Source organism: Ambystoma mexicanum, chromosome 1q (assembly GCF_040938575.1).
Source record: "Ambystoma mexicanum isolate Mex_15411 chromosome 1q, UKY_AmexF1_1, whole genome shotgun sequence".
Classification (NCBI taxonomy): Eukaryota; Metazoa; Chordata; class Amphibia; order Caudata; family Ambystomatidae; genus Ambystoma; species Ambystoma mexicanum.
Genome location: NC_090922.1, coordinates 172,697,831 through 172,712,981, shown reverse-complemented (window position 1 = coordinate 172,712,981; position 15,151 = coordinate 172,697,831). Strand labels below are relative to the sequence as shown.

The window sequence follows — 15,151 nt, the reverse complement described above, 5'->3', positions numbered from 1 at the left end:
CACCTTCCAATTAAACAAATGGTTTACTCCGGAACCGAAAGTACTCTGGAATGAAAAAAGATCAGCAGGAACCCTCTGGAAAAAGAAACCCTCACTAGCGAATAAGGAAAATTATATGACCATTGCCACTGCCTACAAAACAGCCATCACTAGCGCAAAAAAGTAAATCTATAATGAAAGAATCCAAAATGCTAAATCAAGCACAAAGGAACTCTTCACTTTTCTGAAGGAACTAGAGTCCCCTGCCCCTATCATCGACGCCTGCTCCAAAAATGAGACCTGGTGTGCGAACATCCAGAAGGCGCTCTCAGACAAAATAGCTCTCCTACAATCCAAAATCAACACCAAAAAAACAACGTACCCCCAACTCGCACCCATCTAAAGACTCCAAGCACAAAGTTCCACTGTGTACCCCCTTCCAGTTCTCTCAAGTCTCCATCAAAGATGTGGAAAATATTATTTTACGAATTAAACCCTCCACCTGCCAGGGGGACATATGCCCCGCGGCGATCATCAACGACAGTGCAAAAGAATTAGCCCCATTTATCACTACTCTGATAAATGCATCATTCAAAAATTGCACAGTACCCAACAACCTCAAGGAAGCATGGGTCATGCCCCTATTAAAAAAGCCTAATCTAGATCCCAATGTGCCCACAAATTATAGGCCCATCACAACGGTGACGTTTCTCCTAAAGATCGTGGACCGTGCAGCCTATATACAAATACAAAAACACCTTGAAGACAACAACATATTAGGCCTTCCTCAATCCGGATTTAGACCTAGACATGGGGCCTCATTACGACCCAGGAGGTAAGGGGTTAACAGCGCCGTAAAAGGTTGCGGCGCCGTTAACCCCTTACCGCCTAATTACCAGGTCCCTTTGCGGGTTCCCTTTACCGGCCGTTAAGGAAGGAACCCGCAAAGGGACTTTCGAGGTAATTACGGCACTGCAATTTGCGGTACTGTAATTACCGCCTTCCCCATTCCCATTGAGCCCTATGGGGGCAAAAATGGGAATGGGGAAGGGCCATTGGTGAATGGGGAATTACCGCCCCTCCAACCTTGGAATGGGGCGGTAATTCCGCCATCCACCATGGCACAATCGGTAAAATACTGACGCTAATAGCGCCATGGTTAACGCCTGGGTCGTAATGGCCCCCATGGTACCGAGACGGCACTGCTAGATCTCAAGATTCAGATGGATGAGCTTAAAGACAGAGGAAAGACTGCCGTTCTCCTGCTCTTGGATCTATCAGCTGCCTTCGACTTGGTAGACCATGAAATCCTCACTCAACACCCAATATCAGCGGCCGCCTTCTCACCGAATGCAGCCAGCTGGATCAAATCCTTTCCCACAAACAGAACCACCAGGGCCTTTTCACCTACAGCCTCAGCACCTCCAGTGCCCATCACCTGTGGAGTCCCTCAGGGATCATGCGTATCGCCCACACAATATAATATATTCACCAAAATGCTATTCGACCGCCTCGACAATCTGGGTGTCACGTATACCAACTATGCGGATGAGACCCAGATCCTCGTCACACTCACTGGATGTTACTCTCAAGACACTAAACTGATTAACGACATATCTAGAGATCCTGGCTTGGATGGCCACTCATAGCCTTTGTTTAAACAATGATAAAACTGAGCTACTTATCATTGGTTCTCAAACTCACTTAATTCCTGTCATGCCTGCCAATGGCTTCTCCTCGACGTCTTGTCATTCAGCCCAGCGAACGGCTAGACCGTTCTACACTCGCTGGCGGCTGTTTAATAAACTACCCGGCAAAAGAATACGTTGACATTATTCGCAAACATTTGGTTATGACTTGTACTTTGTTTACTTACCTTCCTTCTATTCCACCTTCATGTGCGTAGTGCCTCTTTAAGGACTTTCCGGCAAACGCGATAGCCAGTTGACAATGCGTTGGTCATGTGTTACGCGCTAATCAGCTGACACGTACTTAAACCCGGAAGTTCCGGTATTCGGCGCTTCTGATCGTCGTTAGTTCTACGTTCTACGATCCAGAGCCGTTGCTCTTGCTTCTTTCCTTGCTCCTCCACGGAATACGCTTGGCTACTCGATCTCCTATTGAGTCGCCGTCCTGGCTGCATTACACTGTGACAGCCACCTGAATATTCCGAACTCTGCAACCTCCCGAATCGTCACCTGCAGTCTTTCCCGCAGGGCCATTATCCGATATTGGCTGCCCCCGCTGTCCTGGGCGCATTACCCTGCGACTGCCACCTGAATATTCCGAACATTCTGCAGCCTCCTATTGTTGTATCTGCAGCTCTTTCCGAGGGGCTGCGCTCTGGATTCACCATTCCTCTCCATTGTCTCCAACCAGCTATATTCACGGAGCGAACATTCTTACTCCTTCAAAGGTGAGAGAGGTTTCCTCTACTCTCTTCTGTTGTACAACCTCTGAGGGCAATTCCTGCAAAGGACTTACCAGCTTGTATTTCGGTTCTTCTCATCCCACGAACTTCCATTTTTACTCCAATCCTGTCTCTGTTCTTCACCTCCATACAGCAAGTGCACTGAGACTTTATGGAAGCTATCCTGCGTGCACCATCCCGAATCTAGTGTGGCCCTCGTTTCGTGCGGGTTAGTTTTTCCCCTACTAACCTTCCTTTCCCTGTCGTTGGTTAGGAGTCTTCTATTGTGGGGATTACTAAAGACACAACAGTAGCAGATTGATCGTTCCTACATACTTCTCGCCTTTAATAGAAAACAGGCTGGTGGTTCCTATATACTTACTCGCCCTTTCCACTGATTCCTCCCTTGGGCTGTTTCTTTAACAGTCAAAGAGTGCCGTCAGTTGGAAGGTCGCTATTCAACAGATACTAGGTACATCGAGTCATCTCTGGAAGACTCTACGTGTATCCTTTTGGTAAAATCTACCCTACATGTATCCTTTTATGCTGGTATTCTGTACAATTGTTGGTTTATTGAAGTTACCAAATCCATTTCTCATGGATTTATAACAGGATTTCTAACAATTCCACACTGACGTTAAATAAACAAGTTAACTCCTTCGCCTCCATCACAGCCTACACTAACAAATTGATCAACGCATGTAAGCCCTTCTTATCTACTACCAGTTGTACCACATTAGCAAGAGATCTCATTCTCTCCAAACTTGACTATTTAACACGCTATTCATCGGGACTTCCAATTTAAACAAACTCCAAGTTTTGCAAAACAATGCCCTTAGATCGGCCCTCAATATCCCGCGCTCGAGCCACATCCTCCTTCAGAAGAGAGGCTCAATGGCTACCTATCCGTGACAGAATTACTCTCCGTACACTGGTCATCACCCATAGCCAACACAGCTCCTGCATACCTGACAGCTAAATTCTCAAGACACCAGTCCAACAGACCCACCAGATCCAACTACCTCAACCACCTTATAATCCCCAAATTCAACCTAAAAACAGCAGGAGGGTCCAGCTTTCCAGTGCTAGCGGCCAAACGCTGGAACTCCCTCCCTTCCGACATTAGAACAGAGCCAGCTTTCTGGACCTTTAGAGCCAGAACCAAAGCCTGGCTCCTCAATTCAAACGACTCCTGAGCACGCCTAATCTCTATCCTGGAAACCGCACACTCCCGAAATTAAAAATTGTCATTTTGTTTGCCCGATTTGATCAATTCCATTGGGAATGAAAAAAAGAAATGTACTCAAAATGATATTTGGACGAGGGTAAGGGGAGATTTGACATCATCATCTGCCACTATAGTAAGATGTCTAGGAACCCCTGCTTCACATGGCGTCCCGGAAGGGGGTGCTCACCTCAGAGCTCTGAAGTGATCGACTCCTGGTGATAGACAAGGTATGAAGCCAGGTTGAATAGGAATCATGGGAGCTGGGTGTTAACCCAGCTCAAGCACAGAATTGCATTTATTCAAACTTTTGTCAGCAATCCCATCACTAGGGGTGCCACATTCAAACTTTCCTTGGCATCTTCCTCGGCAGTGGAAAATGCAGGCCTCATTCCAGTATCTGACCAGTTCCTGACCTGTCTCTGCCGCTTTAGCTCTTCCTAGGCAAGCAGAAGCCATGACCATACATGGTGACATCCATTTTGCACTAATTCTCATAGAACAGAACGTTTGGCAGATGTGTGCAGCTCTCAGTTGTACTTAGGAGTTCCTGTTAGGGACACCCCTGCTATACAACAGGCTGTACCCCACATTTGGAGCCCACACAACATAGTGCGTGAATCGACTCTCAAAGGGCACAGGGTACCTTTGGATGTGCTAGCCATGATAGGGCAAGGGGGTCTCATGGGCATCTACACTATGTTTTCCCCTGATGAGGCCTTGGATGGGCACTCATCAGGGAAAAGTCTGCTTAACAAGTTAGGACAAATGCAGACTTTTATGGTAATCTCACCAGACATGCAGTTTATGACTTTCAAACTCACAAACCAACCCTATATAGTCCTGCAGGTCATTTAGGGGTAAATATATTACATAAAAACGTCCTATTGTAAATGTAGATTCTCATGTAATCAGCATGGAAGAATGAATATGGAACATCACAATTTCCCATATCATTATTATTTATATCGACTTTAGTAGGATTAAAGGCTTGGCCACCGCTATCCAGATTCTCAACTTTGACCTGCATGTTGCCAAAATCTGAAGTGAGCTAAAGGTTCTTTCTTATAACAGTTACAGACACACAGGCCCAGGCGGGTCTCTAAATGAAACCCAATATAAGTTAATGCTGTCCTCTACTGAAAATACCCTTTTAGCTGGTGTTTAATAAAGACCTGATTCATAAAGTCAGAACTCTGGGCAGCAAGTCAGCAAAACATAAAAACACACAAAGAAGGCCCCAGCTCATCTGTGTCCGAACACCACATTGCAACTGAATGGGACCCAAGACATGCGTATCACATGTATGATCGACAGCACTTGCTCCAACAGAAGTCCAAAACAGATATGGATAGGTTGGTTTGTGTTAACACTTACAGCCCCACTCAGTAACAAGATTTGGAATGTTGTGAACAAACATTGGCATATTTTGAAACTGTTCGACCAAGATGTCAAGTTTTACCTGAGGTGGTCCTGGTCATTAACCACACGGCCTCCCTCCTTATATTCACACAAGGATGAGGCGTACACAGGAGGAGGAGGAAACCATGTCTTTGTTCCTCAAACTCCTTCTCGTAACTGAAAACTTCCCCTCTCCACCCCTCCCCTTCCCTTAGCCCTGTGTCTCTCTCCACGTGATGTGGGAGCTGGCTGCTTTCAGCAACGTCACCCACCCCTCCCACTGGTACTTAACACAAAGATGTACCTTAGTTAATTTCTTCTATGAGTCTGTGAGGTCGATTTCAGGCCCTCTGTGGCCAAGCTGTCGCTCGCGGGGTCAGAGTTCTCACCTTCTCTCTGAGGTGAGTGCACCTGCTCTTCACACAAGTCCTCAACATCACCCTCGTAGGATAGGTACCACCCTTGGGTTTCAGGATCTGCAAGGCCTGATCCTGATAGGATGACTCCTGGAATTCTTTTGAAGTGTGAAAAGTTTCTGGTTATGCTCCTCCTTTCCCCTTCTGCTGAGACGAGTGATCCCTTTACCTGAGTCACGCTCAGGGGCTCCTTGTCAAAGGCAGCCACATTCTTTCTGGATTGCGGTTGGCGCAAGACATCTCCCACTTCCAGATCATTGTCTCTTGCGCACTTGTTCTAATCAAATCGCCTTTTCATGCTTTCCTTGCACCTGGTGTCCTGTTCCCGCATTTCTGCATCCCCTTTGTATCTCTCTTCTGAGCTGGTGGCATGAGGTATTCTTGTCCGTATTTTCCTTCCGAACATCACCTCCGATGGAGTCTTTCCTGCCGTGTTATGTGGTGTGTTGCGGTAGTCTCGCAACAGCTGGTATAAGACGTTTTCTACATGTTCCCCTGTCAGCCATGCGATTTGCACATTCCTCTTGATGTTGCTTATAAAGCGTTCCACCGTGCCATTGGCTTGTGGCCATAGCGGTGTGATCCTTCGGTGCACAAAACCCATGTACTCAGCAAACACCTTAAAATCTTGTCCATTGAAGGGTGGCCCGTTGTCTGATTTCACAACTCTCTGTATGCCATATGTGGCAAAATCCTGTCGAATGCTGGTATAGTGTGGAATGTAGAGTTGGATGGCACTAGCTGCAGATCTGGGAAGAGTATTCATCAACGGCCACTATTATGTATTCACCCCCTTCTAATGGTGCAAAATACTGCAATCTCATCCCAGGCCTTTTCTGGAAGGTCCGTCATGCGTAGTGACTCTAGTCGTGTGTGGGGATTGATGACTGCACATGTGAGACATAGTTTGAGCAAGTCTTCCACTTGGGAGTCTAGTTGAGGAAACCAACCGTTCTGCCTTGGCATTCTTTTTGTGGACACAATGCCTTTATATCCTTTGTGCGCTAGTTCCAGCACTTTCCTTCGCAGAGTTTGTGGGATTACTATGTTTGTTCCTTTTAGTAGGAGCCCTCTGTCCGTCTTAGCCAACTCATCTTTGACAGCCAACAAGCAACTGATATCCTGCCTTGCTTCTTCGCATGTGTTTTTTCCCATTTGTTGGGCCTGTTTCCAACAGCCTGCTTCCAGACATCTGAGGATGACCTGTAGGCCTTGATCATTTTCAGTTTCTTGTGCAATCTGGTGCTGGCTTAAACCACTTGGAGTGTTCTTGTGCACTATGTAGTGAATATATTGATCTGCAATGGAGTGAGTGAACTGTGATTCCTTGCAGGGGTGATGTAATAGGAAGTCTGCAGAATTATTGTCCTTTCCTGGACAATGGATAATATTGAAACTGTAGTCGTGTAGCCTCAGTGCCCATCTGGCGATTCTAGGAGGCATTTTTGCTTGGGGGTTTCCATATATAAAGAGTAGTACTTGATGGTCAGTGACCACCGTGAAAGGTTTTCCATATAGGAAGAGGTAGAAGTGCTCACACGCCCACACCACGGCCACTCCTTCTTTTTTCTGCCTGCAAGTAGGCTTGCTTGGTCTTTGATGGCTCCTGCTGGCGTATAAGACGACATGCCTTGTGCAGTTATCCTTTGGATCGATTTGTATTAAGATGGCACCCAGGCCCACTGGGCTGGTATCGACAATTCATTACATCTCTCTTGGAGTTGAAGTAGGCCATGTTCTTGGTGTCCGATATTCTCTGCTTGATTGTTTGGAATGCTTGCTGGCACTCCTCTGTCCACTCAAAGTTTGCGTGTGGTTTCGTAAGTGCTCTAAGAGGCTCACTTAAAGAAACAAAGTCCTGAATGTAGCGGGTGCATTAGCCAGCAAGCCAGAGAAACGATTGCAGGTCTGAGATGTTCTTGGGAGGTTCTGCAACGGTGAGTGCTGTTACCTTTTCTGGATCCGGGGTCATTCCCTGAGACAAAAATAAGTGTCCAAAGAAACTGAAGGTTTGTTTCCTAAACTCGCATTTCTCTTTGCTGAGAGTTAGCTGTGCTCCCTCCAGGGCCATGCATACCCAGGTGAGTGTATTGTCGGTTGTTCATTATCTTGTCCAAAAACGAAAATATCATCACTTTAGTTCAGGCAGTTGGGGATGTGCTGTATGATGTTATGTATTTCTTCCTGAAAGATTTCTGCAGCTGACGAAACCCCAAAATGGAGACGTTTATAACTATAGAGTCCTAGGTGAGTGACAAAAGTGGTGATGTAGCGTGATCCCTTGTTTAGCTCTAGCTGTCGATACCCCTTGTTGAGGTCTAGCTTCGAGAATACGGTGGCACCATTGAGTAGGTGCACCATGTTGGTGATTTGAGGGGCTTGGTGACGTTCACGTAGTGTGGCTTCATTTGGTCGTCGCATGTCCACACATATGCGGATGTCTGTGGAGTCCTTCTTTGGCACGGGGACAATGGGTGACGCCCACGGGGTGAGTCTTTCCACCGGCTCTATAATGTCTGCTTCGAGTAATTTGAGGAGCTCTTCCTCCACTTGTTCCTGTATATTCATTGGTATCCCTCAGTAGTGTTGTGCTACGGGAGACACCTGGGGGTCAATGTGGAGTTCAATCTGTCGCCCCTTAGCTTTCCTAGGCCTTTGAATAGTGCAGGGAATAATTGTTCTATTTTTGCGGCCGGGTTGAGATATTTGTGGGCCATGAGCCGGTACAGTACATATATGAGGCCCATGTCAATGGCAGCTTTGAAGCTCAGGATACAACCACTATCTGTGGCTGCTTATAGGACGTGCATAGGAATCTTCCTTCTCTATCCTTTGTAGCTGCATAACGCCATGAAATATCCCTTGCATGATAGTGGTGTTGTTCACCCGTAGGGGTAAATGTGGACTTACACTGGTTGAAGTCATTGGACATGTGGCAGGCGGTCATACACTTCTTCACTTATGATGTTTACAGTCACCCCAGTGTCTACTAAAAATCAGGCCGCCACTTTGTTTATCTGAATGACCAGTATTGGGCTGTGTTCGTTTGTTGCCTGGTTGCCTATTGCATATAGATACCCTCTCTTCTTGGGCTCCTCCCGATTTCTTTCTTTTCTCCTGCTGTCTTCTTCGGATGATGCGCGAGACCTACTGTCAGTCTGTGACTGTTCAACGAGGTACCGCATGTACCTGCTGGGTATTCTCCTGGTCCTTTACGATGTTGGTTTGTTCGCTCGCCATTCTCCGAGGTCCTATCTTGTGGCCTCTTTTCCTCCCTTTCTTCTCTGGGTCTTTGCTGAGGTTGCTCGTATGACTGACTAAATGTTCTGGGGGGACTTTGCATGTGTCTCTCCTTGCCTTGTGATGTCCTTTCCCCACTCCCTTCTCCTCTTAGTTGGCTGCGGTACATGCGGCATACCGCTTTAAAGTAGTTGTCTCCGCAAGCCGAGCACTGTTGGCCAATGGCGGGGCATGTGCCCTCATGTGGGAATTCATAACCACACCTATAGCAGAATGTTTCACCATTTCCTTTGGTTGTGAACGTCATTTCCAGCTTGTTAATGCTCTCGGATTTCCCATGAGAGATTTTAATGCCATTTAATCCCTCAACTTGGGATGCTAGGGCTGCGTCCGATCGTGCGAGACGCAAGATTTCTTCTAGGGTACGAGGCTTTTGTAGCAGTCTTTTCCTGAAGTCTGCACATTCACACCCAGCTATGATTTGTGATCAAAGCGCCTCATCATTGGAGTGGTTGTTAAAACCGCAGTGCTTCAGTTTTAGACTCAAGCGCATGAAGTATGTGTCCATTGATTCCCCTTTGATTTGTTTGGTTGTGTGTAAAATATGTCTTTCGAAGTCCACATTTGTGTGTGGAGTGAAATTGTCAGTCAAGGCCGTAATAAGATCAGCATATATGTCTGTTGTACCCATAGGAAATTCATCTACAATGTCCCTGACGTTGGGGCCTATGGACAATGTAGGGAGGCTGTGCTTTTTTTCTTTGTCCGAAGGTCCTATGGCTTTGATGCATTCTTCAAAGTCCCTTACCCCTCTCCTCCATCAAGGCCATAGACTGCTGGTTTCAGACAAATCCAAATGTGTGGGAAGTTGCGTGATACGACTGTCCTGAATCCTTGAGGGCAAAACCGGTGCTGGAATGAGGGGTGCTGTGAGATTTTCATCTCCTGACATTTTGCCCAGTAGTGTCTTTTAAGATTGGTATGGTGGGTTGGAGACGAGAAAATAAAGAACACCCCACTTGTATGTTAAATGATTGTCATTTAAACTTCTTGTAGTTCTTGCAGCGTTTACTTTGGGTCTTGCGGTGGAGGACTATGGGCCAAATGGGTTGATTGACCTTCAGCATGTGTGGATGCACTGCACCGTCAGGCTCCTAAAATGGCACTGTCCAGGAACACGTGCTGGTGAACTGCACATTATTGAAATATAGGGGTGGCGTCCTGCCACATAAATTCAAATCAATCTTCCTCTGCATTTACATTTACTGCAAAGGTTATGTCATTTAGCATACCAAGTATCAAAGGAGCTATATACTCAAGTTTAACAAAGGTATGAATAAGAAAGAATGTCAATAGTGACTATTAGCTTATTTATTTAGCTGATGTCAAAAAGACGTGGGTTCAATTTCCCATAGTATTTAATAGTTTTTTTGAACAACACCTGCCAAGGGATTGGCAGACATATTAAAAAACAAAACAAAACAGAAAGCAAACAGAAGACTCAATTCAAATTGTTCATACATGGTCATGGGTTTGCTAATGCATGTACATAAGAGCAGGGCAATTCTCCAGCAATTATAATCACATAACATATAAAACGTGAAACTGAAATAGTGGACCGGAGCTAGTCTTCACAAATACATCCTAATAGTTGTTTCCAAGGTGTGCTGGATATTTGGGAGGTAACCAAGTCTTGGTGAACTTCACATGTTTGTCTTCTCGCGCGCATGTCCTCTGCAGTTCTCCGTGTATGGCAGTAGTCAGCGTACACGTGCGCACTCGGTTTTCACTCTCCTTGGCTTGGCTCCAACGCTGCTGGTCCCTCTGATTGCAGAACGCTTACACAGCGTTGGTGTTGGCCGGGCTGCTGCGCTCACCGGCGTGCCTTCCAGCAGCACTCCGCTGCTCTCACCATGGTCAGCGGGGTCAAGCAGAACTTCCGCTCCTGCTACAGCCTCCACACTTCAAAGCGGAGGCAGTATAACCAGGCCTTGGCTGCCTGCAAAGCCTTACACACTTTGTGGGAAGTTGGGGGGCGGGGCCGACGGGCCTCCGTACTGCGAATCTTCGCGTTCCTGTCCCTCGCAGGTTCGCGCCACTGCGGGCATGGACACTGCACAGTCCTGGTTGACTTCCTCATCGTCACCAGTGTCAAGTTGGACCTGAGGTGGTCCTGGTCATTACCCACACGGCCTCCCTCCTTATATTCACACAAGGATGAGGCGGACACAGGAGGAGGAGGAAACCATGTCTTTATTCCTAGAACTCCTTCTCTTAAGTGAACTTCCACTCTCCCGCCCCTCCCCTTCCCTTAGCCCTGTGTCCCTCTCCACGTGATGTGGGTGCTGGCTGCTTTCAGCGACGCCACACCAGAGCTCTCTAAACCTTTATTTGCATTTACACAAGAGGTCAATTTCTGTCAGTCCTTGGTACGTGCATTAAGAAAGGATGGTAACCCTAAGATAAACATTTGTTCACAATTTGGATTGCCACCTTCATGTGGGTATTACCTTTGTGGTAACTGTAATGTATGCCAGTTTACTATTAAAACCAATGATGGCAGCAGTGACAATGGGCTTTGAGGATCCTCTTTCACCTTTACAATCGGTCAATAGAATTACTCACTTCATATACATTATTTTGTTTTGTCTGGTCAGAGCTTTGTAAGGTGGGGAATGTTGCAGTTATGTTATGGCTCTTTGACGTGAAAGCACCTAATAGAATTGTATGTAGCAAAATCGAAGTCAGAAGATGTGTGGAAAAAAAAGGTAAAAATTGGAACCTCCCTCTGATTGGCAGCCCAGACACAAATCATCTGCCTGACAATTCTATGGGTCGACTAGCCGAGGATATTGCTTTAGTAATGTGGGCCCCTTTTTGGTGAGACAAGAGCCTTTCCAGGGATGCCAAAGTTCTTCAAACTGACATTCGAGGATTTGGGGACGTTAGGGGCATGTTCACTTGTCTTTATCAAGAGCACCCTTAAAAGCTTGTGATGGCATTAAAGCAGGAACAGAAAGAATGCAGAAAAACTAGATTTACAGACCGGCAAAGCAACTCATCTGCCTAAGCAAGACGATGTGAGCGTAAGTACAGTGTTGTGGACCAATCCTGTGTTCAGTATGATAGCCAAGGAACGTGCAGTAATTGTACTATTCTGATGGAATTGTCCCTGGTTGGTGAATTTTCTCCTTTATCCATTATTAGTTGTTGTACAAATGTTTGTCGAGGGGAAATTGATGGACGGGTTGTTTGATTTTCACTTTAAAAATGAGTCCAGTTTTTGCAGGTTTAATCACTGGTCTGAAATTAGCAATTGAGTTCAATTAAGCACTTAGCCGTTATTCAGTTAACACCAAGAACTCTGAACTAAATCTGCAACAGTGGAATTTGACCTTTAACCTGCTATATGGGGTAACCAGTGTTTGGGCCTGCTTTGAGTTATGGAATGGATGGCCCCATCAAATCCACACCTATTGTCAGGAATGATTATAATCTGCAAATCTACTTAGATGTGTAGTCTTTATCCATGCATGTTTCATCATAAACATAACACATGTTCCTAAATCGGGCTTTGCACTAATTGTCGTCCTCTTTGTTTGAACGGTTTCTACCATCTTTGTGCTCGTATGTGGGGGAGCAGCGGTGGGTGTGTGTGCCCCTCTGTCCATCAGATGGCAGAATTTTTTCTTAAGCAGTCACGGGTCTCCTAGTAGTAATGGTAGTCGAGCACACCTCTTTAGCGGTGAACAGAGCTGTATGAAATACAGTAAGACACATACAACATTCACTAATTTAATGTCCAAAAATACTTAATATGTGAATGCAAGTAAAAAGATTTGCAGGTAAGTAGACTTGTTTAGAAAGTCTCTAGAAAGAGGCTTGACTATTGAGGATCATGACCATAAAAATGTGGACATTGCCTGTAGCCCTAAGTCAAATGTGTCCACTGGTATCCATTTTGATTGATAGGACCTGAGGGGGTGCTGAGGCACTTGGGCACCTGTATCCGCTCAACTGGGAGTCTGGCAGAAGGAACAGCTTCTGATTGGCTGAGCAGGATGCTGGTTCTGATATTGTGGTAACCAAAATGTTTTTCCCACCAATGAGTTCCATCTAGCTGGGGATTAGACTTCTGTTTTTTAATGCTGCGGACTGTGTTAGGTAAGATTTTCATATCAATGATAAACCTTCCGGAGAATAGAGAATTGAGCATCATAAATACCTATGCCCCCAACCATGACACAGCGGCCTACTTTAGGACCTTATATGGCAAATTAGCCCCCTTCTGGGATGTGCGATTATGTGGGGAGGGGATTTCAACTGCACGTTATATACCAAAATGGATAGGTCCGATACGAACCTAGATAAGCCCACCCCGCCGCAAAAGCCCTACAGGCCTTGCTGAGAGACTTTGGGCTAGAGGATATCTGGAGACAGCAACACCCGAATGATAGGCACTACTCACAGTACACAGCCCCACAAAACCTATACACGAGACTGGACTATATGTTCGCTGCCTCCAAACTCGTAGGTGAAATAGTGGGCTCAGAATATAAGACCACAACGCTATCAGACCACTCCCCCTTGGTGGTGGATTGGAGACACCAGCCCCCTAGAGCATGAATTCCAACATGGAGACTTGAACCGAGGCCCTATGGTACTCGGCATTCCATGAGGATTTAAGGGAGGAAATTATCAAGTACTTTGACACTAACACAGGGAGTGTGAAGTCGGAAGAAACTCTACGGGAGGCGTTTAAAGTGGTAGTAAGAGGTGCGGCCATATCTAAATCTAGAGGGCTCCAAGGGGGTTTAGAGCGAGAGCTGCAAGAGACAGAGAAGAAATTCGAAGCAATGATGCGGAAAGGGGGCACCTCACAGGAGGATGCCGAACAAGTGAGCCAATTACAGCAAGCCAGCAGGGAGCTCTGGGAACGACTATGCAAATTGAATTATAAGAAATACATTGAAAGGCAACACGCAGGAGGGGACAAAACAGGGAGGCTGCTGGCATGGCTATATAAAAATGAGACACCGAGAACGGTAATCAGAGAGATAACGGGAAAAGAAGGACAGACCTGGAACACCCAGGAGGGAGTGAACGAGGGGTTCCTTAGATTTTACAAACGCCTTTATGAAGATACAGGGGAGGAAGTAGGGCGGGAGACGCTGGAAACATTGGAGGACATAGGATTGCCTAAATTAAAGGAAAAGGAAAACCTGGAGGCCCCAATTACACTAGAGGAACTTGAGACAGTGGTCCTGCACTTACCAACCTGTAAGGCCCCGGGGCCAGACGGGCTCCCCAGCAAATTTTATAAAACTTATAGGCAGGAAGTACTTCCCCCCCCCCCTGCTGGCCATGCTAAATGAGGCGTTCGAGAGGGGAAGGCTGCCAGAATCCCTGAGAGAAGCGGTGATTGTTCCGCTTCTGAAACCCGGTAAGCCAAGCACAGAATGCGGGTCATACAGACCCCTATCCATGTTAAACCAGGACAGCAAAATCCTTACAGCAGTGCTGGCGAATAGGCTAAAAAGGGTAATAAATAAACTCATACACCCTGATCAAACCGGATATGTCCCCGGAAGGAACATAACCGATAACAATAGGAGACTCCACCATATAATAGAACAGACAGAGAGCGAGCTTGGTGAAATGGCAATAGTCTCGCTGGATGCAATAAAAGCCTTCGACTCCGTGAGGTGGCCTTAGATGATGGCGGCCCTAAAAGAATACGGGATAGGCCCTGGGTATCTGAGGTGGGTGAAGATGGTATACAGCTCCCCAGTAGTTAGGGTCAAAATGGGTGCGATAATCTCAGACAAATGGCAACTGAACAAAGGCCCCGGGTCCCCCATGCTATATATACTGGCATTAGAACCATTAGCAATCTTCCTTAGACAACAATATGGGGAGATAGGCATCCACACGAAGGGGGGGCCGCACCTGATATCACTGTACGCTGACGATATGTTGCTTTATCTGTGCTTCCCAGAGGAAAACCTGCAGTATATCCTAGAAGTGATGAAACACTACGCAACCCTTTCGGGCATAGCAGTAAACCCTAAAAAATCTAACATGTTTCCTCTGGGAAGATATAGAGGGTCCCCACTTGGAGACCTACCTGTCTTGCAAATACCCTGGCATACTAAAACATTTAGATACTTGGGGATCGATATATATCATAAGGCCGCAGATGAATACAAATATAACACGGAGAAGGCCGTGGAGGGCATCAAGAATAGCATGGGGTTTTGGGCGAAACTCCACCTGGCCATGGTGGGGGGGGGCGGCCTTGCTTAAGATGGTGGTTCTGCCCAGACTGTTACACTTGTTTACGAACATTCCATACATGCTCCCCAAACCTTTTTTACGAAACTCCAGAGCCTATGCAGGGGCTTCATATGGCATAATTCCAGGAACAGGGTAGCCCTATGGAAGCTGCAGAACCCGTATGATAGAGGGGGCCTAAACCTG

At 46.4% G+C, this 15,151-nt stretch overlaps 1 protein-coding gene across 1 annotated transcript in view; it reads left to right on the top strand.

The window, feature by feature from the left end:
- LOC138526164 (transmembrane channel-like protein 7) overlaps positions 1–15,151 on the top strand; it is a 368,500-nt gene that overhangs the window by 330,488 nt on the left and 22,861 nt on the right. The gene's annotated exons all lie outside the window — the stretch shown is intronic.